The 26668-nt window shown below is 40.2% G+C and overlaps 1 protein-coding gene across 9 annotated transcripts in view; it reads right to left on the bottom strand.

Annotated features, from left to right (window-relative positions):
- The window catches only part of TMEM45A (transmembrane protein 45A), a 65522-nt gene that overhangs the window by 19868 nt on the left and 18986 nt on the right, over window positions 1-26668 (bottom strand). For 2 of the 9 annotated variants that reach the window (XM_038582616.1, XM_038582614.1), the window contains exon 2: window positions 73-138. The exons of 4 other annotated variants lie outside the window; for them this stretch is intronic. The gene's annotated coding sequence lies outside the window, so the exon portion shown is untranslated. Of the gene's footprint in view, window positions 1-72; window positions 139-1367; window positions 1533-17585; window positions 17611-26668 lie in introns of those variants that run through there. 3 more of the 9 variants (XM_038582613.1, XM_038582618.1, XM_038582610.1) reach the window with 3 other exon arrangements.

Here is a 26668-nt window from a genome sequence, read left to right as displayed (position 1 = left end):
AGTAGATGAAGGTTTTTTAAATCGGGATATGAGGTAATCAGGGTAGGGAAAGAAATGAAGCATTGCTCCTACCTCGGTTATAGAATCTCTACATCTTTAGCCTTCTAATCTGAAGCAATGTGATGGTTCTATTATTCTCTGTTTAAAAAAAAAAAAAAATGAAGTCAAAGCAGGTTTGCTACATTCACCTGGCTAAGGGCCACAACAGACCCAGTTGCTCCTGGTAATAAAAATGATATTTATTTTATTTCATTTTTCATTGTGAAGAGAAAAAACTGTTCAAATCCTCAAATATCACTTCGCTGTGATCTCCTAGAACACCATTATCCATAAATCTATCTTTTGCTCCCTGCTTTACTATTGCCTGAAGTTGCAATTTACTGCTCAAAAAAGCCAAGTAGTCCAGAGTTTGATTCAATCTAAATCCAAAGAGCAGATGCATTCTCCTTGGAAAGAGAATACAGGGAGGGCTTTTCTTCTCCACATAGCAAATCATACTTGCCAGACAACCAGCAGAAACCTCAGGAAAATCACCAGAATAAGAAACAAAAAGGTCCTTCTTCAATATCCTCCTTGCCTGATATTGCCACTTAAAATAATCTCTTGGGGAAAGGGGTTCATCCAGGCCTGAAATGGTAGGCTTCAAGATTCAATCACCGGCTTCCAGCTGCAATTTATCCCAAAAATTCATACCCTTCCCACATCCAAAAAGAAAGTGTCTGCTTCTAATGACACCGAACATCATCCTCTGGGCTAATGACTAGCAATGACTCCTGATGCCTTCATTGGCCTCTTTTCTTCTCACTGTTCTCCAAACTTACACACTCATTCACCACCCTAAAGGGAAATAGTTTTATTTTATTTTATTTTATTTTGGGAAATAGTTTTAAACTCCAGTACTTAGAGATAATATTGGGCAAATCCCAAGATCTAACTTAGTTGTCAAGTTTTAATTCCCAGTATTACAGTCACATAAACAACAGACAAGGTTTTTGCACAGAAAGAGGAGAGAACTCAAAATAGCTCACAGAAAAATTCTACAGTTTTTTGGTGGAATCTCAACCAAATACTAACTTCAATATAAAATGAATACCATGGGGGGAAAACAAATTAAAATTTTATCTTGAGCCACCACCAAAATGAAGTATTCCTAAATCTTAGTTAGTGATTCGTTTCAAGGCACATTTACAAATCCCAATACACTAAAAAATTTGAACTATATCTTGAACTTCACTTTACCATTTTCTTTAACAGTCAAAACAAAGTTATACAAGCATTTGTAGATCTAAGCTCTCCACCACATTCCATACATTCTCTCTCAAATTTCAACTATTTCAAAAGACTTCTCTTAGTTAGATTATCCTTACCTTCACACTTTCCTCAATGTCAAGTCCAACCCAATTCTCTTCTCCCAAGAATTTTTATCGGTTCCGGCTTCAAGAAGGAAAACGTGATACTGACTAGTCTAACTAATTACTCTTCCTTCTTAGAGACTAAACCAAAGTGTTTACGTTTTTCCAGCATGAAGGCAGCAGTTAAACCTTCAGAATATGTCACAATGCCTTCATAAATGTAAATCTTGGGGCCACACCCTTTTAAAATCCCACTTCCTGTCCAAACATTGTGCCATAGACTACTTCTCAAGAAGACTCACCTTGCCACCCACCCACATGATCACTAGCCTCAGACACGTGTTCCCTGCTGTGAGAACCAAAGTACAATAGACCATGTGTAATCTTTGCTATCTCTTCCAGGTCATCAAGATGGACAGAAGACAAGGAGAATGGTATGGCAGCAGTAACATAACAGAGGAGGTCTGATAAGTTCGATAAAGACAAACCATTTCCTAATAATATGCAGTGCCTCAAGCGAAGAGATTATCACAGGGGCTAGGGGTGGAATCATAGCCAAAACCAAAGTTAGAAGAATAAGAAAAGATGAAGGAACAAAATTGCTGTAGGTCATCAATGAAGGTTACTTTCCCTCAAGGAACACACAAACTGGTTGAGACACAAGTGCATAAAGTATTCTAACCAATGTGAGGTTTACACAGAGGGAAATGGAAACAAAGAAGCAGCAGCAGTTTAACTCTAACCTGGAGAGCTAGCAGCTGTTATCCTATCTGTATACAAGTCATATTTCCCCTCTCGATGATAAACCCATGGTGACCAAGGGCCATACCCTCTATCATGCTTTGCAACTAATTAATACTCAATAAATAGCCAGTTAATGATGGCTTCTGCCTGGAACCCCATCACCCTGAAACACTGACCTGGGTGGCAACCAGTATCAGAAACAGCTGATGTGCAGATTTTTGGGACCCACTTCAGATCTACTGAGTCAATCATCAGGGGGAGGCCCATAAGTCTGCATTTTTAATAGGCACTCATCAGTTAATTTTTTTATCTTCTTAAATTTTGAGAACCAAAGGCTTAGACTATGTGAAGAAAGCAGAATGACACCAAGATACTAAAATGTGACTTTCCTATCACCATACTTCAGAGGCCATTTGTCTCCCACCAGTGTCATTGTCATAAACTCTGATGGGTTTGTTCACATCAGGCTTCATACAGGCAGAAGTATGTGGCTCAACAGTTGCTCCAGAGGCCAGAATGATAATATGGCTCCAAGAGAAAATAAGACCCATTCTGGATTGCTGTCATTCTTCTCTATTTTATTTTACCATATATTATTGGGGTATTTTATTTTATTTTGATCTCTTTTATACCCCAGCCTCTTTCACCCAAACCCCTGTCAATCTTTAAATACTAAAACTACCCGTGTCACATGGGACTATTCTTAACCAAACATCCCGGAGGACAAACAGAACTCTACATTAAAAAAAAGACTACAGGAGGAGCCAATCCAAAGGCATATGTATTAAAAAATAAAATCAATAAACAGAAAGTAAGAACAAATGTCATGTTGAATCACCTGCCTGTAACGAACTCTTCAAAGTAAATAGAAGCCTGGACTGTTTCTGTTAGTAGTGGTGCATCTGTAGTGGGAAGGAAGTTAGCATTTGTGGAACATCCACTTCATGCTACTAACTTCTCATGTACCCATTTATTCTATTTTTGAGACAACTCAGCAAGTATTATTTCCACCATTGATATGAGGAAACCGAGACTACAAGAGATTTACTAACCTACTTTAAGTCACAGAGTCAGTTAAGATCAGAGTCAGAATCTCAAGGTCTTATATATTTGATTCCAAATCTCAGACTATTCCTCTAGATAAGGGCAAAGATCAGAAAAGTTTTGTGAATGAACCCAACAACATTCATCAGGTTCCTTTGACTAGGTTAAACACCATAAGGAAAGAGCTTGTTCTTTTAGGACTTCCCACCATTAAGCTGTCAGTACATGTAAAGGAAGTGAAACTCTGCACGTAGCCTAAATACTTATTTACCACTATTATAGTCAGACTCAGAGTCCACAGGGATGCTAACCAAAAGGAAAGCTGGTCTGAGTTGTCTGCAATGTGACTTCACTTGACAAAATGAAGATGCTAGAGATAAGTATTAGTGATGTGGTAAGAACCTAAAGAAATCATCCTATGGTTCTGCTTCATACTGGTTCACAATTCAAGTCAATAAACAATGATTGAGTAATACATACACATCTAACAATCTGCTTCAGGTTATAAAGACTCCATGGTGACCAAGTATATCTATTTTTCATTGTTGCAGCTGGCAATTGTTCTCCAATTTTAAAGACCCAGATGATTAGACTGGGCTTGCCAGAATAATCTCTTCTTCTGAAGGTCATTAAGTTTATCACCTCTGCAGAATCCTTTTTTGCCATATAAAGTAATATATTCACACGTTCCAGGAATCAGAATGTGGTGAGGTGAGGACATCATTCTGTCTACAACACATGTTTACAACATACATGTTTACAGTTTGACAGAACAAAGGAGACAAACACATATGACTATGATACCAAGGAGATGAGCCAAGATTTATGGTAAAGGAATAAAATACTAAAGGTTTGCTGAGCCCCTTCATTTGATTTAGAAGAGTAAGAAAGGCATATAGGATCCTATAAGACCATAAGGACCATTTAAGCTGGACTTTGAAGAATGAGTAGGATTTTGAAAGATTGAGCTGAAAGGGAAGAGCATTCTAGACATAAGAACAGAATGAATAAACTCATGCTGGCAGAAACTTACAGAGAATATTGAAGCTACTTCTACCACAGGAGTAGAAGACAATAGAAAATGCACCTGGAACCCTTACATATATGGGAAGTGGGTAAATGGCAAAAATGATTATACAAATTACCAATCAGTAAAAAAATAGTGTTTTTACAATTGAGTCTCTAGTTCTGAATAAAAATCAGACGAGATCCCTACCTCACATCAGATTAAAAAATAAATTCCAGGTGGAATTTATTGTGAAATTAATTGTGAAAATAATTTTTTTAAAAGATTTATTTATTTATTTATTCATGAGAGACAGAGAGAGAGAGGCAGAGACCCAGGCAGAGGGAGAAGCAGACTCCCTGCTGGGAGCCCGACGTGGGACTCGATCCCGGGTCTCCAGGATCACACCCTGGGCTGAAGGCAGGCGCTAAACCGCTGAGCCCCCCGGGCTGCCCTAAAAATAAAATTTTAAAAATTTTAGTAGAAAATATTTGAAAATCCCTATGACCTTGGGATAGGAAAGGATTTTTTTTTTTTTTTAAGATTTTATTGGCTTATTCATGAGAGACACAGAGAGACAGAGAGAGGCAGAGGGAGAAGCAGGCTCCATGCAGGGAGCCTGATGTGGGACTCGATCCCAGGACCCCTGGATCACGCCCTGGGCCGAAGGCGGCTCCAAACTGCTGAGCAACCAGGGCTGCCCGGAAAGGATTTTTTAAACAAAATACAAAAAAATAAAGTAAGGAAGGACAGGACTGATAAATTTGACCTCTTCAAAAAGTAAAGCTTTTATGTGTGAGTGGCAATGAAACACAGGAAAAGATGCTCAATATCGTTGGTCATTTGGAAAACATTAATTAAAATAACAAATACCAATACTCACCAGAAAGACTAAATTTAAAAAGACTGACAATACTGATGATATTGGCATGGATGTGAACCAACTGGATCTCTTATGCACTCTAAGTAGGAACACAAAATTGTACAGCCCAATTCAAAAGCAGTTTGTCACTTTTTATTTTTTTATTTTTATTTTTATTTTTTAGTTTGTCACTTTTTATAAAGTTAAACATGCACTTACCATTTGACTCAGCCCCTCCACTCTAAGGTGTTTATCCAAGAGAAATTAAAATTATGTCCACACAAAGATTTGTACATGGATACTCACAGTAGCTTTATTCATAATAACCAAAACCCCAGAAATAGTCCAAATGCCAAATCAATTAGTGAATGTATGAACAAACTGAAACATCTCTAAACAAATTTCATCTGTAAAATCAGAGTGATAAAGGTATCTATTTCAGAGGTTTCTTGTGAAGATTAAGTTAAAATGCAAAGTACTGGGAATCCCTGGGTGGCTCAGCGGTTCAGCGCCTGCCTTTGGCCCAGGGCGGGATCCTGGAGACCAGGGATCAAGTCCCACTTGGGCTCCCTGTGTGGGGCCTGCTTCTCCCTCTGCCTGTGTCTCTGCCTCTCTCTCTCTCTCTCTCTCTCTCTCTCATGAATAAATAAATAAAATCTTTTTTAAAAATGCAAATGCAAAGTACTTACTTGAATGGAAACTGGTAAACATAAAAAAATTTAAAATAAAAAAAGGAAACTGGTAAACAGAAAGCAATAAATAAATGTTAGCTATTATTTTGACTTCTAGAAGTTTTAAGATTTTTCTGTTGTTACACAAAATAAATTTAAATTGTTTTTTGCTGAGAACTTTGTGGATCTACCATTCCATCCCGAACACTCTATTTTCATAACTATTTTACGTGATATGGAAATGAAATTCTATCATCTATAAAAGCCTCTTTCAGTTTCCCTGCTCCTCCCCTTCAATACGAGCCTTCTCTTCATAATCTAAGATAACTGCCAAAGTTCCAACCATCACAATCATGTTCCAGGGTACAGGAGAGAAGAAAGGGCAGGAGTCTCTGTGTCTACTTTTCAATGAGTTTTATTGAAGTATAATTTACATGCAGTAAAATTCACCCCTAAATTTTACAGAGGAAAAAACCGAGACAAAGTTAGAGATGAGCCAAAATGTCCAAGGTCATGGAAGTGATAAGTAATGGAACTTGGATTGATATACAGCCCTGGGTCTATGCCTCTACCACAATGATACCACAAATAAAGTTAAAAGACACATGGCAGACATAGAAGATACATGTAATAAATACACCGCTGATAGTCACAACTCATTTGAGTAGATACCTATAAGCACAATTCTGGATTACATGGTAAAACTATGTTTAGCTTTGTAAGAAATTGCCAAATTGCCTTTTTTTTTTTCTTTTAAAGAGGGAGAAAGGGGTGGGAAGGTGCAGAGGGAGAAAGAGAATCTTAAGTAGGCTTCAAACCAAGTGCAGAGCCCTATGCAGGACTCGATCCCACAACCCTGAGATCATGACCTGAGCCGAAATCAAGAGTCAGATACTTAACTGACTGAGTCACCTAGGCACCCCTGCCAAAGTGTCCGCACCATTTTGCATTCCCACCAGGAGTGAATAAGAGGGTTCTTATTTTTCCATATTGTCTCTAGTATTTGCTATTGTCAGTGCTCTGGATTTGGGGCATTCTAATAGGTGTGTAGTGTTATTGCTGTTTTAATTTGCAGTTCCCTAAAGACATACAATGTTGAGGAGCTTTTCATTTGATAATTTGCCATCTGGGTATCTTCTTTTTTTAAGATTTTTAAAGATTTTGTTTATTTATTCATGAGAGACGCACAGAGAGAGGCAGAGACATGGGCAGAGGGAGAAGCAGGTTTCCTGAGAGGGAGCCCAATGTGGGACTTGATCCCAGGACCCGGGACCACAACCCTAGCCAAAGGCAGATGCTCAACAACCGAGCCACCCAGGTGCCCCTTTTGCTCACTTTTTAATTGAGTTATTTATTTCCTCGTTGTTGACCTTTAAGAGTTTTTTGTATATTTCAGATATTAGTTCTCCATCAGAGGTATGGTTTGCAAGTATTTTCTCCCAGACTTGTCTTTTCCTACTCTTAAAAATGCTTCTCAAGGGTGGCTGGGTGGCTCAGTCAGTTTCGCATCTGACTCTTGATCTCAGCTCAGATCTAGGTCTCAGAATCATGACATTAAGCTCTGAGTTGGGCTCTGCACTCGAGATTCTCTCTCCTTCTACCTCTGCCCCTCATGCTTGCACCTCTCCCTCCCTCCCTCCCTCTCAAATAAATAAATAAGTAAGTAAATAAATAAATAAATCTTTTTAAAAGAGTGTTTTTACAGAGAGGAAATTTTTTTAAGATTTTATTTCTTTATTCATGAGAGACACAGAGAGAGAGGCAGAGACACAGGCAGAGGGAGAAGCAGGCTCCATGCAGGGAGCCCGACGTGGGACTCGATCCCGGGTCTCCAGGATCACGCCCTGGGCTGAAGTCAGCGCTCAACCACTGAGCCACCCAGGTTCCCTGGAGTGGAAATTTTTAATTTTCATATGGCCAAACTCACACATATTTCCTTCCATGAATTGTGTACTTGATATTGCATCTAAAAATTCAGCATCCTCCCCAAGCTCTCACACTTAAGCATGATGTTAACTATGGGTTTTGTGTAGCTATTCTATATCAAATTGAGGATGTCCCCCTCTATTCCTATTTTGCTGCTTTTCAGATTTTAAATTGTTTTTCTTAAAAAGAAAACAATAACAACAAAAACCTGAAAAGGTGGTTTAGAGTCAGATAATAGAAAGCTTTAAATGCCAGGTTAAAAAATTTAAACTTTCTTCTATGGGCAAGAACAAGCAACTGAATGTTTTGAGCATCAGAACTTTAAACTCTTCCATAATATGAGAACCTGGTTTTATTTAAAGCTGTCCAGGAGAGGTGACTTCTCCAACTCCTTCAGAAACCCATTCTGCTGAAATCCAAATCTCACCCTCCATTAACCCTGCTTCATAACAAACTTGGATCTCTTGGAGTCCCAAGGAACGTGCTGAACATTTACAATCTTGATGAACTCTTTCAGCAAAGCCATGACTCCTAACCCCAGTATTCAGCTCCCCACCCCCCACCTACAAAAGAAAGCCATGTCACTGTGGTTCAGGGCAGAGACCCAGGCACCCAGTGGCCCAGGCTCAGTATTAAACACATACGGACAAAATGCAATGACCACATCTGAGTCAACAATGTTGACATATTCGTTTGCATCACACCTTCTACCAGGGGAGTTGCTGTTGTCAGGAGCTCTACTGATGAGGACATCTGGAAGAATTCTTGGCCTATCTACAGAGAACACCTCGTAGCCCAATTCTCATGGCCGTGGCTGCCTCACTTCTTCCCCCACCTTCCTGCATCCTGCTCCCTTCTGCCTACCACAACCCATTCTCAGAAAGGCAGCAGAGATGTGTCTGGATTCTAAGCAAATTGCCTCCAACAGCACAGGAACCATCTCGGGAAGGAGAGGTACTTTGGGATCAGATTTCAAATTTCGGCTTCCTTTTGGATTTCTGTGTGTGGACAGGCAGCAGACAGAAGCTAATCCATAGGAGCCCAGAGAGCCAAGAACGTGTAAAAAAGGAAATGATGTGCCAGCGAGGGCTAATGAATCTCTGAGCTCTTGAAATTCACAGGTTTGCAAACCACACCATCATCCCTTCCCACAGCTCATCCACCAGTTGCCCACTGGTGGATGTCCATGCCTTACCAGGCAATTCTGTGAAATATATTCTAACCTGATTTTCCTCTAAAAACCTATTCTAGTCATCCACTTGGTCCTTCCTCCCTGCTGCCAACACACACATAAATACGATTTGATCTGGATCCTTTTCCCTGAGAGCAGGTTCAGGTGTGAGGCCAGGGCTTGGGCCTCCAGTTTTTTCCACGGCATCCAACACACATCCAGCCTTGGCGAGCACCCAGATAACTAACTTTCACCCTGTGTCTGAAGGGACAGTGTGAGACATCAGAGAAAAGAAGTTGTTTTTAATCTGAGGAAATATGTCCTGCCCTGGGAAAGGCTTTTGGTAATTGCTGGCTTTGTGGAAAAGAAATTCAGCTTTCTTTGGAATAAGTGCCTCTAAGTTTGCACAGACATATATCTGGGGATGATAACTAGTGCTCTTGGCTGCCTGCTTACCCATTCATTCTCTTATTTCTCCATCTATGCTTTAAACAAACATTTATTAAACAACGACAGTGGGACGCCTGGGTGGCTCAGTGTTTGAGTATCTGCCTTCGGTTCAGGATGTGATTTGGGACCCGGGATGAGTCCCACATTGGGCTCCTGCGTGGATCCTGCTTCTCCTCCCTCTGCCTATGTCTCTGCCTCTCTCTGTATCTCTCATGAATAAATAAATAAAATCTTTAAAATATATATATATATATATAATATAAACAACGACAGTATTTCAAGTCCAGCTCTATCCATTGGGGACATGTGAGGTAGGATGAGAATCCTCATGGTAATTGGATCCCCAGGTGACTCACATGTACACTAAAGTTTGAGAAACACTGGTCTAGCAATATTTCTCAACAGCAGCACAATTGACATTCCAGGCCAGGGAACCCTTTGTTGTGTGGAGCCGTCTTGTGCTGTGTAGGATGTTTGCTAAGCAACATTCCTGGCCTCTGCCTACTAGATCCTGCAGTACTTTTCCCGCAGCTACGATGTCAAAACCATCTACGGATATTGATAAAGGTCCCCTGAGGGGCAAAATCATATCCCCTTCCCCAGTTCACGAAGTACTGGTTTAGAAGTCTCTGGATCAAATCCTCTTAACATAAAAAAGGATTGTTTTTCTTTTCTCTTGGGGAAAGAGAGAAATGTAACAAATTTAACTGTTAACTTTAACTATTGTATCAAAATAAATCCAACTGAGATTATGTGCATCTTTTTCAGAAAGATAAAGTACACATTATTGTAACTAATAAAACAGAACTATGATTTGGAAAAACACCATCTGTAAGATTCCCATGACTTTTTAGACAAAAATCTTTTGAGTTTGTTGTTTGATATTACTATTAAGGAAAAAAAGGAGCCACATTAAATATGTCATACATCGCATTGGACATGATCACTGCCAATTACTTGTGGACCAGGTACAAACAAATAAAGTTCTATATAGAACACCTTCCCATTTTGAAAAAAAACATGGTTAATGTGGGCCTAATGCTCTGTGCCCACCCTCAAATAACGGAAGTGGTGGCAAGGGAGAAGTCATGTTCAAATCCAGTTTATGAAAAAATTAAATAAAATAAGCAGAGGTTGAAACCAGTATGGCAATATCTGAACATTGTACAATGTTGGTTGGCGTAAGGGAGGAAATGTCAGCAGAATCACTCTTCGGTCTTTCCGTCTCTTGGTGTCAGGAAATGTATGTCTCACTGTTTATTTTCACTTTTTTTTTTTTTTTTTTTAACTAGGCCCAATCTAGGAAATAATGACACCTGATTTTGGTAAGTGCCTCTGACAAATAAAGAAACAGAATCATTTCAGCTAGTGATAAAATAACACAGAGCAACGTGAGAACACTCAGGCTCAGCTTGGGATGGTGGGGATAGTGGTTCCACTTCTGAGTTCGGAGGTAGGCTGGGCTGAGCTGAGCTGAAAGATCAAAGCTACCGCAGAGAATGCATGTGACGTGGATGAGGCCATTGGCCCAGTTCTACTCATTTTTACTGGTTCCATTTCACAGAAGAGGCATTAGATATTTGACAGCTTGACTGAATGTCTACGACCAGTAAGTGGTAGAGGGCAGAAAAGGAACCCAGATCTCTGGGGTACAGGTTAGCAATTTTCTTTCTAAAAATACCCCTGTACTCATTTCCTGTTGTTGCTTTAACAAAGTAGTGCAAGTTATAATCAAATTTCACATCTTAAAGGTTCTAGAGGTCAGAAGTCTGAAACGGGTCCCACTTAGATCTCATTCTCTCTTGCTGATGCTGACTCCATTCTTCTCTTGCCACTCATCCTTCTGATTGGGATCCCCCTGCCTCACTGTCATAAGGACCCTTGTGATTACATTGGGCTGGCCTGGATAATCCCCCATCATCTCATCTCCAAATCTTTAACTTAATCAAATTTTCCAAATGTCTTACCATGTGAAGGAAACCAGAATATGTGACCTCAAAATATGTCTCTTTAACATAAAAATTGTTTTGAGGTGAAGGCAATTAGGAATGCAGGAAAAGCTCTCTTTATCTTCCCCTTTACTGACTAAATACAGATATAAATTCCCTTTTCACTGGAGGCAGATGCTTATCAGCCCAGAGATGGCACCAGAGAAATCTGCAAACAAAGCTTACTCCATTTGTTCCCTCCCATATATTTATCTTCCCACAGTTTGGTGTCCTTGAAAGTGCAAAATGGCTTGATCTTGTCCTATCCTTTCTCTACAAATTTCTTCTTCTTTGTTAAAAATACTATATAAGCCAGAATTCTAAGCTGCTGGTTGGACTTACTTTCCGTTAAGGTTTCCCCAAATGATGTGCTCTGCACACGTTAAAAGATTTGCTTTTCTCTTGTTGTCTTTTTGTTAAAGAGTCCCAGCTGAAAACCTAACATGGAGAGAGGCCAACTTTTGCCACCCCGACAATGTATGGTAACATCTGGGTTTCAGGAGATTAGGGTGTGGACGTCTTTGGGAGGCCAAAGCTTACCACACCCCCTTAGGAATGCCAGTCACAAGAAGGGCCTCTGACAGTCATAAAATAAAAGTTTTTTAAAATCGCTGACAGTGGGGGAGAACAGAACAGGAATAGGAGTCTTCAACAGACTCTGAGGTTCTGCGTCACTGAGGGAGGCTCAAGAGCACACTGTTACCTACTTCTGATTCTGGGTGTACGTAGGATCCCTTGAGAAAACCAATGCCTGGGCCGCAACTCCTCGAGATTCTGCTTCTATTAGTCTGGGTAAACCCAGGCATCAGCATCTTAAAATTCTTTCTGTAGAACAGAAGGCCAGGGTAGCACAGTTGGTTGAGCATCTGACTCCTGGTTTCATCTAATCTTGGGGTCATGAGATTGAGCCCCAAGTCAGGCTCCATGCTCAGGGCAGAGTCTGCTTGGGTTTCTCTCTCCCTCTCCCTTTGCCCCTCCCCGTTACCTCTAAAATAAATAAATAAGTCTTTAAAAAAATACATAAATAAAAATAAAATTCCCTGTAAAGGTTTAAGAACCCAAATACTGGAATCAGACTACCTGCATTCAAAGGCCAGATCTACCCCTGTGTGCTTGACCTGAAGCACATTATTTAACTTTGCCTCAGTTTCTTCTATAAAATGGGAATGAGGCTATTAATAAAACCACTTTATAAAGCTGAGGACAAACTGTCATTATACTAGTAAAGTTCCTGCCACATAGGAGGTACTGCATAAATGTCCCAAAGCTCGTTCCTCCTCGGGCTGGAACCCGGTGTGATTTCCGTGTGTGTCTAGGATGTGAAGAGCGGGGTTGGAGGATACTGCAGGCAGAATCTCCCCTGCCCTGCCTGATTGTAATGGGCTCCAGAAGAGCTAACCCCAGTGTGCCAAGGGAGGGGCAGCAGTGGGAGCAGAGTTGCAGGGAGTTGCAGGAATGCATACAAATTACACAAGTGAATAAGAAGAAACAACCAGAAAGGCTGGAGCAGGGATGGAGAAGGTGTGGCGGGCCATGCAAAATAGGAGAAACGCTAAGGGCTGTGTGATAGTGATCAAGGTTTCACTGTCTACTAGAGTGGTGGTTCTCCACGTGGCTACCACTGCAACACATCTGGGAGCCATAAAATCACTTAGAGCGTCTGGTTCCCACCCTGACCAATTAAATCAGAATTTCTGGGAGTGAGGCCTGAGAATCTTACTTTGGTTTTTTTTTTTCTTTTGTAAACTCTCCAGATGATTCTACTTAGCCAGAGTTGAAAGCCCTGCGCCCTTCTCTTATGCCACTGTCATAGGTTAGTCAGCCTCACCAACTGCAACGTGAAGGGAGGGGAGAGAAAGGCTCACAGTGACTGGGTTCCTATTACCGGCCAACACACCTGACATGCACCAATTAATTTAACCCTCATAATTATTATCCCCATGTTCGAGATAATAATAAAGAGGTGCATTTCATAGGGATTGTAATGCCACTCACCAGACCCAAGACTCATGTGTCATGACTGGACCCCAAGATCCAACCCCAAGTCTATGTCCAAAAGGAGTAAGGGAAGAAAATTACCTTTTAGAGCATCCATCACCCTGAGAGCCATTTAGAGTCCTCTCCATTTCATGAAATAACATTTTCCTCCCCACTTTAAGTTTAACAGAACGGAAACTTGAAAAGCTAACTCACCTGCCCAAGGCAAAAAGCTTGTAAATGGAAAAACTGGAATCTTGACTCAAACCTGTCCACCTCTAATCCCCATCCTCTTCCCCAGCATCTCTGCCCTTCATGTCTCCAAAGCTAATTGTAACAACCGTAACAAAAATCATTTACTGAATGCTGACTCTGTCGCCAACACTGTGCTGAGAATTTCATACGCATTCCCCACGGAAAAGTCAAGTAAAATGACCATGACATAGAAAGAAAATAGTTAACGTACAGGGTAAAGGCCAGCAGCACCACTGGGAGGGTTAGAAATGTAGCTCCTCAGGCCCCACCCCACCTGCTGAGTCAGAATCTGCATGTCAATAAAATCCCCAGGTAAACTTGGAGAAAAGACTTCTTTACATGGTTTTTGTTCTGCTTTTCATCTTTCCAAAGAGTTGTTTTGGTCACGCATAGGTTCAGCCTGATTCTCCATTTACCAGACCACATACGACTCCAGTGAACAATATACAAGGAAGCTGCTGCCTGCTGTTTTGTGGTTTAAAATGCTGTCAGGGAAGGCAGCAGGCCCCAAAACACCCTTTCCCCAGTACAACTCTTTTTCTTTGAGTGTTCCGGGGTGTTGGTCTCTAGATACACACCGTTGGACTCCAAACACCCTCAGCAGGAGGGTCACTCCTTAACAAGACAAATTACATGAACGTGAGATTTTCTAATAGCCTATGAAAGCCAGAATGGGATAAAGCAGTGTTTCTTAAACTTGACTATATACAGATATTTTAAAAGAAAAAAATATTTCAGAGCCATTATATAGACTTAAATTGTTTTGTTTGTTTGTTTGAGAGAGAGAGAGAGTGCGTGTTGGGGGGGCAAGAAGGGGTAGGGGGCAAGGGAGAGTATCTCAAGCAGACTCCACACTGAGTGCAGAGCCCAACATGGGGCTCAATCTCAGGACCCTGAGGTCATGACCTGAGCTGAAATCAAGATCCCATGCTCAACTTACCAAGTGACCACGGCACCTTGACTTAAGTTGTTTTTACCGTAAACCTTCTTAAGTAGTAAAAATATATATTTGGACAACCATAAAAATGAAACAAATTTAGAAATTAAATATGAGCAAAACTACAAAACCAACACAAATCAAGTAAACTAATGCAAATCAAATATAACAATTATTTCTGCTAAAACAAATGGCCTTTCATAGGATGACTATTGCATTGACAGCTACAGTGCATATTATTTTTGGTCCAGAATATGTATATTATTTTATTCCCAAAATGGCTCATTTTTCTATTCAAATTAAATTCCACCAAAAGGTTGTTCAGCTTATTAAGTCCATACTCTTTATGCATCAACCTTTGATAACTAAAGCAGTGTTTCTTGTCCATCACAATCCTGAATAGAAATGTAAGTTCCAGCACTGATATCATGGGTTGAACTATGATACAAGATGTTCATCCAGGTGATCTAGAATATGCTTGTATTTCTCAGTTCTTGTTGAGATGAAAGTGCAGAGTTAGATTATTAGGATACAAAGTTTACAGACTTCTTTTCCTGCTCACAATAACATGTCAGCAGATGCCTAGGAATTATCAACTTCAATTTGGGAAATGCTAGGATAAAGAATTAGTAAGAACTACACCTCAATTGATAATGAGAGGAAATCCCTCTTTGTATAAATATTTTAGCTAGTAAATACAGAAGAAATTACAGAATTTAGAATTTCACAAGCCCTAATGAATTGATAAATTCAGCCAATAATAAAGATGGCTGATATCCAAGAGAGATAACCCAACAAGATGAAATACTCTTGCAAAAAAAAATTAACTTAGGTGTGATTCAGGCTCTATATAATTACCAACTGACAGAAAGTTCAGAGGCAGAAGAGCGTGTTAAACGACATCATGCGGATACAACAAGTAAAATCCAAACGATGCAAAATTCTACAGGACAAACTAGTTTCTTTAATAGATAAATTTAAGAAAAATAGAAATAAAGGGAGAACCTGTATACCAATAGAGACTTCTGAGTAGTATCTACAATTGCAATGTATGGATTTTATTCGCATCCTAATTTGAATAATAATAATAATTCAGGATTTTAAATTCTATAGGGGTGATACTGTGTCTAAGTTTTTTTTTTTAATTTTTATTTATTTATGATAGTCGCACACACACACACACAGAGAGAGAGAGAGAGAGAGAGAGAGAGAGGCAGAGACATAGGCAGAGGGAGAAGCAGGCTCCATGCACCGGGAGCCCGACGTGGGATTTGATCCTGGGTCTCCAGGATCGCGCCCTGGGCCAAAGGCAGGCACCGAACCGCTGCGCCACCCAGGGATCCCTAAGTTTTTTTTTTTTAAAGAATCTTTGGTTTTTAGAGATACATACTGAAATATTATGGACCAAATAATACATCTTGGATTTGTTTCAAAATCGTGATTGATTTTATGTCAAGCTGGCATGGTACCTTGTTTCTGGTCAAACACCACCCAGATATTGCTGAGAAGGCATTTTTTAGATACATTCAAGATTCAACATTTAAATTTGGAGATACTGAGTAAAGTAGATTACCCTCCATCCTGGTGGGTGGGGAGAGAGAGCTCATCTACTCATTTGAAGGCCTTACGAGAAAAGAAGTAATTCTGTGTCCAGATTGGCTTCCCAGTAGAAACTGCAACATCAACTCTTCCCTGCTGTCTTGCCTTACAGATTTCAGACTAGCCGGCCCCCTGATTGCAAGAGTCAATTCCTTAAATTTCTTTCCCTCTCTCTCTCCCTCTCCACTCCCTCCATATATTTATATAGACATACACACACACATCCTTCTAGTTCTGTTTCTCTGGACAATTCTGACACACACAAAAAATGATCTGGGGGAAGAAAATGTAGATGAGGAAATAGATAAAAGAAAATTGGCCATGAGTTAGTAATTGTCGAACCTGGCTAACGAGTACATTATACTTTCCTCTCTACTTTTGGATCTTCTTGAAATTTTCCATTTAAAAACTTGGGAAGAATGAAAATACATGGGAGAGTCAAACAGAGACCCAGTTTTTCTGTCACTGGATCTGACAACAGAATGGCATATTAGAAACCAAGGCCATCCTGAGAAATTCAAGCTTTGACTCCACTGCTCACAAGGGAGAAATTAAAGCTGGAATGGCCTGGCCTTGAAGATGACTCTTGATCTTGAACTTCCAGTTTAATTTACACTGCACCCTCTGCTCCTGCACATCCCTTTACCACAGCACTTTCTCACACGTTCACTCTCAGACTCTTCTCACTACCCAGGAGCTTCTTACTCATCCAAGCATCAAACTTGCACTCAATAGTGCTGGATGAATGAGTCTAAGCAACGCCTACGCTTAAGCTAACTCATGCTACCCCTTTCTAGTTTTAATTTTCTTCTAATTGTTAGGGCCTACCATAAGTGCTCCATTTTTAATTCCTGAATATGCTCTGATTCTAAATATTTCTCCCTCACAATCAAACATTTGAGATGTCACTTTGAGGTGGTGATGGTGGGGGTGGGGGTGGTGTGGAGAATGGACTTTGGCATTCACCATCAGAGAATTCTGTAAAACTTCAAAATCCCAGTGCCTGGGAAGGAAACAAAATCCCATGCAACAACAATTAATTTGTAATGCTTTCTTTCTAACTTCTTAAAAAGCAAAAACTCTGACTCTTAGTACCTGTTATGAAACTCATTCTTTTTCACAAGTCTGCTATGAGGTAGCAGAATTTCAATGTGAATATTCATTCAAATAGGCTGTTTCTTTGACTTTGTCATTGTATTCTGCATGATTCTGAAATAAAATAATGGGTTTTACATTTGGAATGAAGATAAATCCTAGGATACCCAATTTTACAAATTAAGTAAGTGAAAACAGTTGGTCCCGGTTTTATTTTGAATGTAATGTATAGGAGAGAGAAAAACTAAGAGAGAGAGAGAGAGACAGAAATAGGCATTTCTGATAGTTAAACTCCAGCCTTCTCTTAATTCACATTCAAACAGCAAAAAGTGGAGAGTTTTATAGTTCGCTAGGCTCCATGGACAAAGCTCTGATTCCTGTACAGGAACATGAGGGGTCAGAGTGAGTTGAAGTCTCCTACCCTCCACCCCTTCCCCCTTCCCTTGATTTGATGCTGAAAGTCATTACTTTAACCCAAAGAAATATCCACCTTTGCTTTTGCCCCTACCTTACAGAGGAATGTCACCCACATCTTCAGTTCCTGCCCTTCAATACTTCGTACCACTTTGGACATGTGTAGGTAGACTTGCCACATTCAGCAGCAACAACAAAAGTACAAGATACCCAGTGACATTTATATCCCAGATAAGCAACAAATAATTTTTTGGCATAAATATGTCCCATAGATTTCATGTGTTATTTGACATTCAAATTTCACTGCACACCCTATGCTTTATCTGGCAACCCATGAAATGAGTTGCATGAAATTCCATTGGGTTGCAACAGCTTGAGGTAGAGATTTCTCAAGCAATACCCATGAAGCTGGGGAAGAAATTGACAGCAAAGTGCCACATGAAAATAAGAGAAAAGAATCCAAGAATATTTGTTTCCCCTTTCTAATGAAATCCATTAAAAGAGGCGAGCATGTTTCTCTGAGTAACAAATCTCGAGTTGATTTGGCTGTGACTTCTAGAGTCAGATGCACTACCATCGCACTACAAGGTCACATTTCCAAATCTATAGTTAAACATTCTGTATTATTTTCTGAATAATACACTGGCTATTTCTTAACCAAAATGGCCCCTATGCTTCATTTATCAATGAGAAATTTGTTCTGAAACTGGTCTCATCAGATAAGCTGAGAACCCCTGGGCCAAGGTTCCATTGTATGAGGCCACCTGAAGTGGTATGAAATGTCTTTTTTTCTCAATCAATAGATAGTAAAAGTATAGCCATAATCACATTGTTGGATGGGGTAGGGAGGGGTCCTAAAAGTCCTCTGATGTTAAAAATGGGTCAATCTCATATTTGATAAGGTTGGAAGCATTGGTCAATGATGATTTTCAGTGTTTCTTCCAACCTCTTCGTGATTCCTAGCATCAGAGCCACCATCATTGGTTCTTTGCTGGTTCTTCTGAAAATCAGTTCTGAACAAGTAGAGTAAGAGTCTTGGGGCTCAGAGTTGGAAGGACTGGTCATAAAAGTGGTCAAGTATCATGGTCACTATATTAACCTTATCGTTCGCTTCAATGAGTTTAACAAATATAAGACATCTTCTGAATTCCTGTTGGGATTTTATTTATTTTCCTATAGGTTCATACCACAGTAATTTAGACGGGGTAATTTATAGATATTTTGGTGTCCATAAAGGAATTGTTAAAAACTTACTTTTTTATTAACTTTCATTTATTCTCACTTCACGAGTGTTTACGATGCACTAATTCCAGGTATTACATTCTGCTCTTGATGACAAACTACTGCATACTGTATTTTCCAAAGAGATAAATGCAAAGAAAGATGAAGTCTCTTATTCAGTGATTCCCGATGTAGATGATACTCTCAAAATCACAGATATCATAAATTATATTTACGTATTTTAAATACTTATATTAAAGTACTTACTAATAGATGATGTGAGATTTTTGACTTGGTTTAAAAATATTGAGAAACATTATTGGAGCCATATTTACTCACTTTCTGCCTTTGACTGCAAATATAAAAGTCAGTCCTGAACCAAAGATGTCCTTCCACTTAAAGCATCCTACTTTAAAAAAGAGTCTTTAATTACTTAGGAGACTCTGAAGTACAATGTGTTCTTTGTTACCTGATTTGTTTGAATTGTGACCTATCCTGTTGTAATCCAGAACTAATGGAGTGGGGGGGGGGAGTCAGAATTGTTTTCGTGATTTTTAAAAATTATTTATTTAAAGTGAGAAGAATTCTCAATGGCTGGTTTCCCTGAAGTCTACCTGTAGCACTATCTAAATGTTTCCTACGAGAAGACTTCGCATTGCTTCCTCATTTTAACAATGAGTCTTATACCAAGTCCAGGAACAACAAAGCAAGTGAGGAAAGACTGGCGAATAATAGCACCTTAAGTTTGCGTAACACTTTTAAGTCCATGATCTGGCTAATTCCATGAAGGACCTCATGAAGCATGATCAGGAACACAAGAAGAGGAGAGGCTTGCCTGCAGGGTCACAGCTGAGGTGTAACTGAACCACCAGTCTCCTATATTCGCAGCTTCAAGCCCTTTTGGTTTTTGTTTTTGTTTTTCCTGTTGCTCATTGACAGAAGTCAAAAAAGATATCTATTTAAAAGTGGCCAAAAGCAGTGATAAACCAGCAATAACAGGACTTTGGGGAGGGAAAGGCTGCTAACAGGCATCAGAGATGCAGAAAGATAGCAAGGCCAGAGATTTCTGGAGGCATCACTGTAAATCAGCACGTATGTGGCTTACATTCATTTAAACAATGTGATGGATGAAGAGCTTAGTGTGGAGTGGGTACCTGCAAAACATTCTACCTACAGTGTCTTGTCTTTTCTGCCCACCTACCCCCAAGGGGTACAAATTACTATTAGCCTCCTGGTATTAACAGAGGAGGAAACCAAGGTTTAAAAAAAGATAAATGACTTGTTGGAAATGTTCTCACAGATGTTTAAATGGCAGAGTTGGGATTGGAACCCGGTGTGACTGATTCTAGAACCCAGGCTCTTACCTATATGCCCTTACCCCTCCCTGGGCACAGAGCAACTGAGCCTCCCAAGACACTGAGGGCTCCAGCATGCCTGGCCCAGAAAGCAATCGAGGGCAGAAGTGGAGACACAGGAAGATGCCTAGAGGTGAGGCTTCAAAGGCTGCTCAGGGTCACTGAAGAGGCGGCCCTGCCTGCTGTAAGCTGTGCTTCTATGGGAACTATCATTATCAATGGAAGGAAAAGGTTAAGGGGGCAAAGTCAGGAAAGTGAAGAGTACCTGGCATACGGCTCCTCTACCAGGATCAGAAAACTAGTAAAAGCTTTGAAGAAAAGAAGTTACGTGGTGTAAATGATATTTCAGGGAGATTAATCTGCCAGCCATGCATAGAAGACATTAAAGGGAGCAAGAGGCTGGAGGCAAGGCAACTGGTTAAGAGGCTATTGCCACTACTCATGACTAAGATGATGAGCCTGAGTTGCAACAGGGCAGTGGGAAGAGGGGCAATGGGACAAATGTGAGAGGTACCCACAGTGAAAGAAGGGCTTCAGGGCAGCTGCATAGCCAAGACTATGGTCCATGATGGTCTGAGGCAGCCTGAAGAGAGGAGGAAAGACACTACCAGGGCTGGCAGTGGCCTCCACCCTGCACACTCAGGAACCTGCCTCTTCCGTCTCCTCACCAGACCACAAGCTCCAAGGACACAGGGGGCCTTTTTGTGCCTGGAAGCCCCACGACTTTTTCCTGTTGCCAACCGTAGGCCAGGTGTTTGGTAGACTTCATAAATATTGACTGGCAGTCTGTTTCCTCTTCCTGGAACTCTGTTCCCCCTTCTGCCTGGAAACTTCATGTGGGAAGGCCTCCCTGAAGGCCCAGCAAAAACGTTTCCCCCTCAGAGAGGCCTCCATGACCAGTTAATCTCAATTAGGCCCTCCAATTCTCCTTCCCACAGAAACTTTTCTTCACGGTACTTATTACAATATGGAATTTTATACTTGTTGTTTTAAAATTTCTTTTGTGTTTCCTTTTGTGGTTTTCATTAGTGGCGGTTTTCCACCTCCTCCAACACACACACACACACACACACACACACACACACACACTACAAACTCTACAATATGAGTATTTCTTTTTACCATTGAGTCCCCCACAGCCAGCATAGTGGTGTCCCAAAGAGATAAAATGCATGCAAGCCACATATGTAATTATGAATTTCTAGTAGTCACATTTTTTAAAAAAGAAATAGGTGAAATTAATTTTAAGAATATATTTGATTTTACTTAACAAAATATATCCAAAATGTTATCATTTAAATGTGTGATCTACTGAAAAAAAATAACAAGATAGTTCATATTCATTTTTTTCCTGTACTAAGTCTTTATCTTTTGTATTTTCCACTCCTAGCACGTCTCAATTGGGACTAGCCACACAACAAGTGTTCCATGACCATACGTGGCTAGTGGCTACCACAATGGATCACACAGATCTTTGCATGATGCTTGACAGGTGTTACTTAATAAAAAGTTGATTCATGAGAAAGGGAAGGTGGGAAGGGAGGCAAGAATCAAAAAATGGAGAGCGAAAAAAAAGAGAAATTAACATTTGTTGGGTGTTTTAGGTTAGGTTCTTTCATATTTCAGTAAGTTGCGTGATTTGATTCTAACTTCAACCCTAGTGATGTGGGCATAATGAGAACCATATTTATAAATGAGACACTCGTTTGGCGATGCCATGTAACTTGCCCAGGATCACATTGTCTTATAAGTGAAAGAACCCAGATTCAGAATGCAATCTCCCTGACCCAATTGTGCTTCCTGCACTCACAGAAGCCATACATAACAAGTCTAGTCAGGCCCATACTGCTATCTAAATCTCTCTCTCATCCAGATAAAACAGCCTACATCCTCCTATAATATATTGTTTTGAATCCCACAGACACTCATTTCAAAAGTATGATCTGATTATTGCAGGCCAACGTGGGAGTCTCCCCTTGCTCCTCCACAAATGCTTTAAGAGGGATCCTTATCACATTTGCTGCTGCCCATTAGGACACTATGACCAAACAAAATGGTGGCACTTGAAGTATGTCAAGTTCTCTACCACACTTCCTCGCTCGATTTAGTTCTCCTGCTACCTAGAACCCTTCCCTCCTTCACCTGATTGACATGCATCCTACATGACTCAGCTCAAGAAAAAAAGAAAGAACAAAGAAATGGAAAAAAACTCAATTCATCAGTCATCCCATTCCAGCCAAGAAATCTCCCTGATCTGTTCTCCAAGTGTGAAGGCCACCTTTATTGTGTTCACAAGATGCTCATGTGGAATTTTTCATGCAAACCATCATTATATACCTAGGGTCTCCCTCACTAGGCTGTGAGCATCTGGAAAGCAAGAATTGTGTCTTTTATCTTTATATCTCCATTGACCAGCATTTGTTGAAGGGCTGTTAAACAAATTGAAAAAAAAATGGATAGATTGATAAGCATGCTCATAACCCTGTTTATTTTTTTTAAGATTTATTCATTCATGAAAGAGAGAGAGAGAGAGGGAGGCAGAGATACAGGCAGAGGGAGAAGCAGGCTCCATGCAGGGAGTCTGATGTGGGACTCGATCCCGGGACTCCAGGATTATGCCCTGGGCCAAAGGCAGGCACCAAATCATTGAGCCACCCAGGGATTCCCATAACCCTGTTTAAAAAGGAATACCTGGTGCCACACAGTCCAAAGAATTAAAAAAAGACTAGAGAACTCTTACAATATCTGCATAGCACTCAGGCCAGTTATCAAGGCATGGGTATCAGTGACATGAGCAGATAGCTTCAGCATTGCACTCTGTGATGCCTCCAACCATGTCATAAGTAGCAATGTTTTAAGCTCTGCAGAAGATGTAGCAAAATTGAGACTTATCCCACTGTCAGCTCCTGGGAGGTTAGGGATATGTGGAATAGTTAGGCATGTGGTAGGTAGGAAGAAGCATGCTAAGCGTCAGAATGTGGCAACACAGTCAAAGAGCCTAAGCATGCTAACCTGGAGGGGACAGGGGACATGCAGTGTTGGTATCCATATACTCATCAGAAGGGCGATGGTGGAAGACTGCACTGAGCAAAGGGTCAAACCACAATAATTTAGTTGTCCCTAATTCACAATACCCTGGGCACCCTCTGGGGATATCTTAAAAGATATTTATAGATGGATATCTTGGCTACACCTGCGATTGTGATTGTACTAGTGTTGGGCCAGAGCTTCTAACCTTCGATGTAGCACACTGATGTGCCCCTGGTGGGTACAGTTGTGCCAGAGGAAAATACAAATTCCCTCAGTCCTAGAAACAGCCAGGTGACTGTAAGGGAGGGCAATGCTTATGGAAGCCAGAATCGACTCCCCAACCCTGGCCTACTGCTTAGGAATGATCCCTCTCAGCTATACAGTATCATGTTCTACATAAATTCTGGCATGAAAAATGTTAAGAAGTATTGACATAGACTATATGAGGTGAATGAGCAAGCATCAGAGACTTCAGATTTTTAAAAAGTATTTAATTTTGACAGGGCCAGGTGGGTAGAAGGTGATAGATATGATAGAAGCCAGGATTGGGCCCAACAGCCTTGCAGGATTGTGAATTCTCAAATATTAGTACAGACCAAGACCAGCCTACTTCTGTGGGTGTTTCTGAAAATTCAGATGGAAGATGGGACACTAGTACACGGCACCACTAAAAGTAAGTTAATAATAGTAACCCATAAGAATAAATTCCAGGTCCTCAACAATGGCACACTCCTGAAAAACAAACATATCAAGGTAAGTGACACTTCATCCCCCAATAGCCTAAATTTCTTAATTGAGAGAGGCAGGTCAGGGGCCAGAGTCAGCCCTACAACCACTGCCTGGCACCTCCCCACTTCTCCTTCTGGCAGTGTATGGCCCAGGGAAAAATTAGTCTTTAAAAATTAGAAACACTCGCTCATGGAATTTCCCATGCATACTATCATTACGGCCTCATAAACAAGCTGGAAAATGAGGGGGAAGAGGATATGATTGTCAGTAGAGCTGGACTCATTACCCCATGCCCCACATTTATTCTCCTGACACTGTTTGCTTGTCTTTTCAAGCATAGGTCTGAATTCAGGGTTGGATAGAGCTGAGAAGGCACATAACCAGAGAACCACAATAATACCTAAAATACAATTAAAGGTATTAGGAAATAATGGCTTCTATTGAACTCTTACTTAACCAGAAATGACAAAAAAGTAAAAACAAACACCTCTCCCCATGTTACTAAGCTGATCAGAAATATACTTCACAGTCACTGCAAATGGGGCTCAAACTGTAATAGGATCAGGGTACTGGAGGAAGGTAAGAGCTGAATGTGGCAAAGGGGCACTTCTCACTCGGAACAGGTAGCAAACCAGTCCTACTTCTTAGCGAGGCTCTGGCTGGCATCACACACCTATGGCTCTAAGTAGGTAGGAGAAGGCCAGACCCATTTGACACAAAGTAATATAGAGTAAATGGCCCGAAGGGTGTCAGTGTGTACGTGCTGAAGCTAGCGTGGCATCTCAACAGCCCTCACCAAGCAGAAGCTAACATCTGAGATCTGAATAAGCCCTGTCAAGGTAGGGCAGACAACAAAAAGGGGAAACTAAAATTAATCCCCACCACACCCAACCTCCTTCAGAGATGCAAAAATCACCTGAATTCCTTCTGTTCAATACTATCACTGGGAAACTGAGCACATGCCAGAGGAATTTAAGCTCTACTGAATACCAAATTAAAAGACATCCAAGGCATTTACAGAGCTCCACTCTAAATTTTGCTTCTAGCTTCTAAAGGGGTTCTTCAGTAATTGGAAATAACTAGGAAGCAAATATCTTCCTTCTTGAAGGCTAATAAAATGTTCATTCAGTTAACATCTACCATGGGCCAAAGAAGAATGAGGGAGTCTCCTTCATGTGAATCCCCACTTGCCACTTCAAAGTAGCATCTAGGCCCCAGCCTAGTTGTAACACCATGATAATCTCAACTTTTATACTTCCCCTTACTCTTCCACTTCCTAGACCAAGACAGGAAAAATGACAGGTCTGTCTTAGTGATGAGATACTCTTGATCCCATTGTCTCAGGTACAGAGAATGATGAAAGCAGAGGCTGCTATTGTCCAGAGAGTTGAAGCCAGATTGGCAGTCTGTGTCTTCTTGCTTCTCCAAGGGATATAAGAAGAAATACTAGAACCAGAAGCCCAGCCCCACCATGGTTCACTTCAAGCTGCACAGAGTGGGAGTTTCCTGTGGAGTGTCTGTGTCTTGGGGGCAGGGTAGGGGAGGAACAAAATTATATAAAAAGGCATTGTAGGTAAAATCTCTCACACAACACACACACACACAGAAAAGAGCAGAAGACAAAACTAGGAACAAGGAACAAGGACAATGAATAGAAACCAATAACAAATATGGTAGATGTTAAACTATACCAATAATTACTTTAAACTTCAATGGTCTAAGTGCACCAATTAAAAGACAAGATTGTCATAGTGGATTTATAAAAAAGACCCAAGACTTTGCTGTCTATAAAAAACTCACTTTATATATCAAGACACATATAGATTAAAAGTAAAGGGATGGAGAAAGTTATATTATGCCAACAGAGCAGGCTTCAGAGCAAGTAAAGTTATGAGGAATAAGGGGGGATTGCATAATGATAAAGGGGTCAATTCCCCCAAGAAGACAAAAAAAATTGTTACCATGTATGGGCCTAATAACAGAGCTTCAAAATACCCAAGACAAAAACCAATAGAATAGGGAAAAATAGATGAATCCACTATTCTAGTTGGAGGCTTTAACACTCTTGATTAGAAATGGACACATCCAACAGGCAGAAAATCAGTAAGGATATAACTGGCTCAAAAGCACCATTAATCAAATGGATATAATTGACATCAATAAACTAGTTCATCCAACAACAGTAGAATACACATTCTTCTCAAGTTCAAATGAAACAGTCACTAGTGTCAGATCACATTCTGAGCCATAAAACACACCTTAACTTTAAGTTTCATTTAACTTAGATGAAATGGACCAATTCCTTGAAAGATACAATTTACCAAACTCACACAAGAGAAGATATAGACAATCTGAATAGGCCTATATCTATTAACGAAATTGAATAAGTAATTAATGACCTTCAGAAAAAAAGAACCAGGCCCGGATGGGTACACTGGTGAATTCTACCAAATAGTTAAGGAAAAAATTGTAACAATTTTGTATAATCTCATTCAGAAAACAGAAGTAAATGGAATACTTCTTCATTTATCCTCTGAGGCCAGCATTACCATAACACTAAAATCGGACAAAGACATTACAGGAAAACAAAACTACAGACCAAGATATCTCATGAGCATAGATGCAAAACTCTTCAGCAAAACATTATCAAATCAAATCACAACAATGTGTAAAAATAATTATACATTACAACCAAGTGAAATTTATCCCAGTGTGCAAAGCTGGTTCAACATTCAAAAATTAACTAAATCAATATATCACAACAATAGGCTAAGAAGAAAAATCACATAATCATATCAATAGATGCAGAAAAAGCATTTGGTAAAACGCAACACCTATTAAC

The sequence above is a fragment of the Canis lupus genome, chromosome 33 (genome assembly GCF_011100685.1).
Source record: "Canis lupus familiaris isolate Mischka breed German Shepherd chromosome 33, alternate assembly UU_Cfam_GSD_1.0, whole genome shotgun sequence".
Classification (NCBI taxonomy): Eukaryota; Metazoa; Chordata; class Mammalia; order Carnivora; family Canidae; genus Canis; species Canis lupus.
Note: the sequence above shows the minus strand (reverse complement) of the source record. Positions and strands in the feature narration are given on the sequence as shown.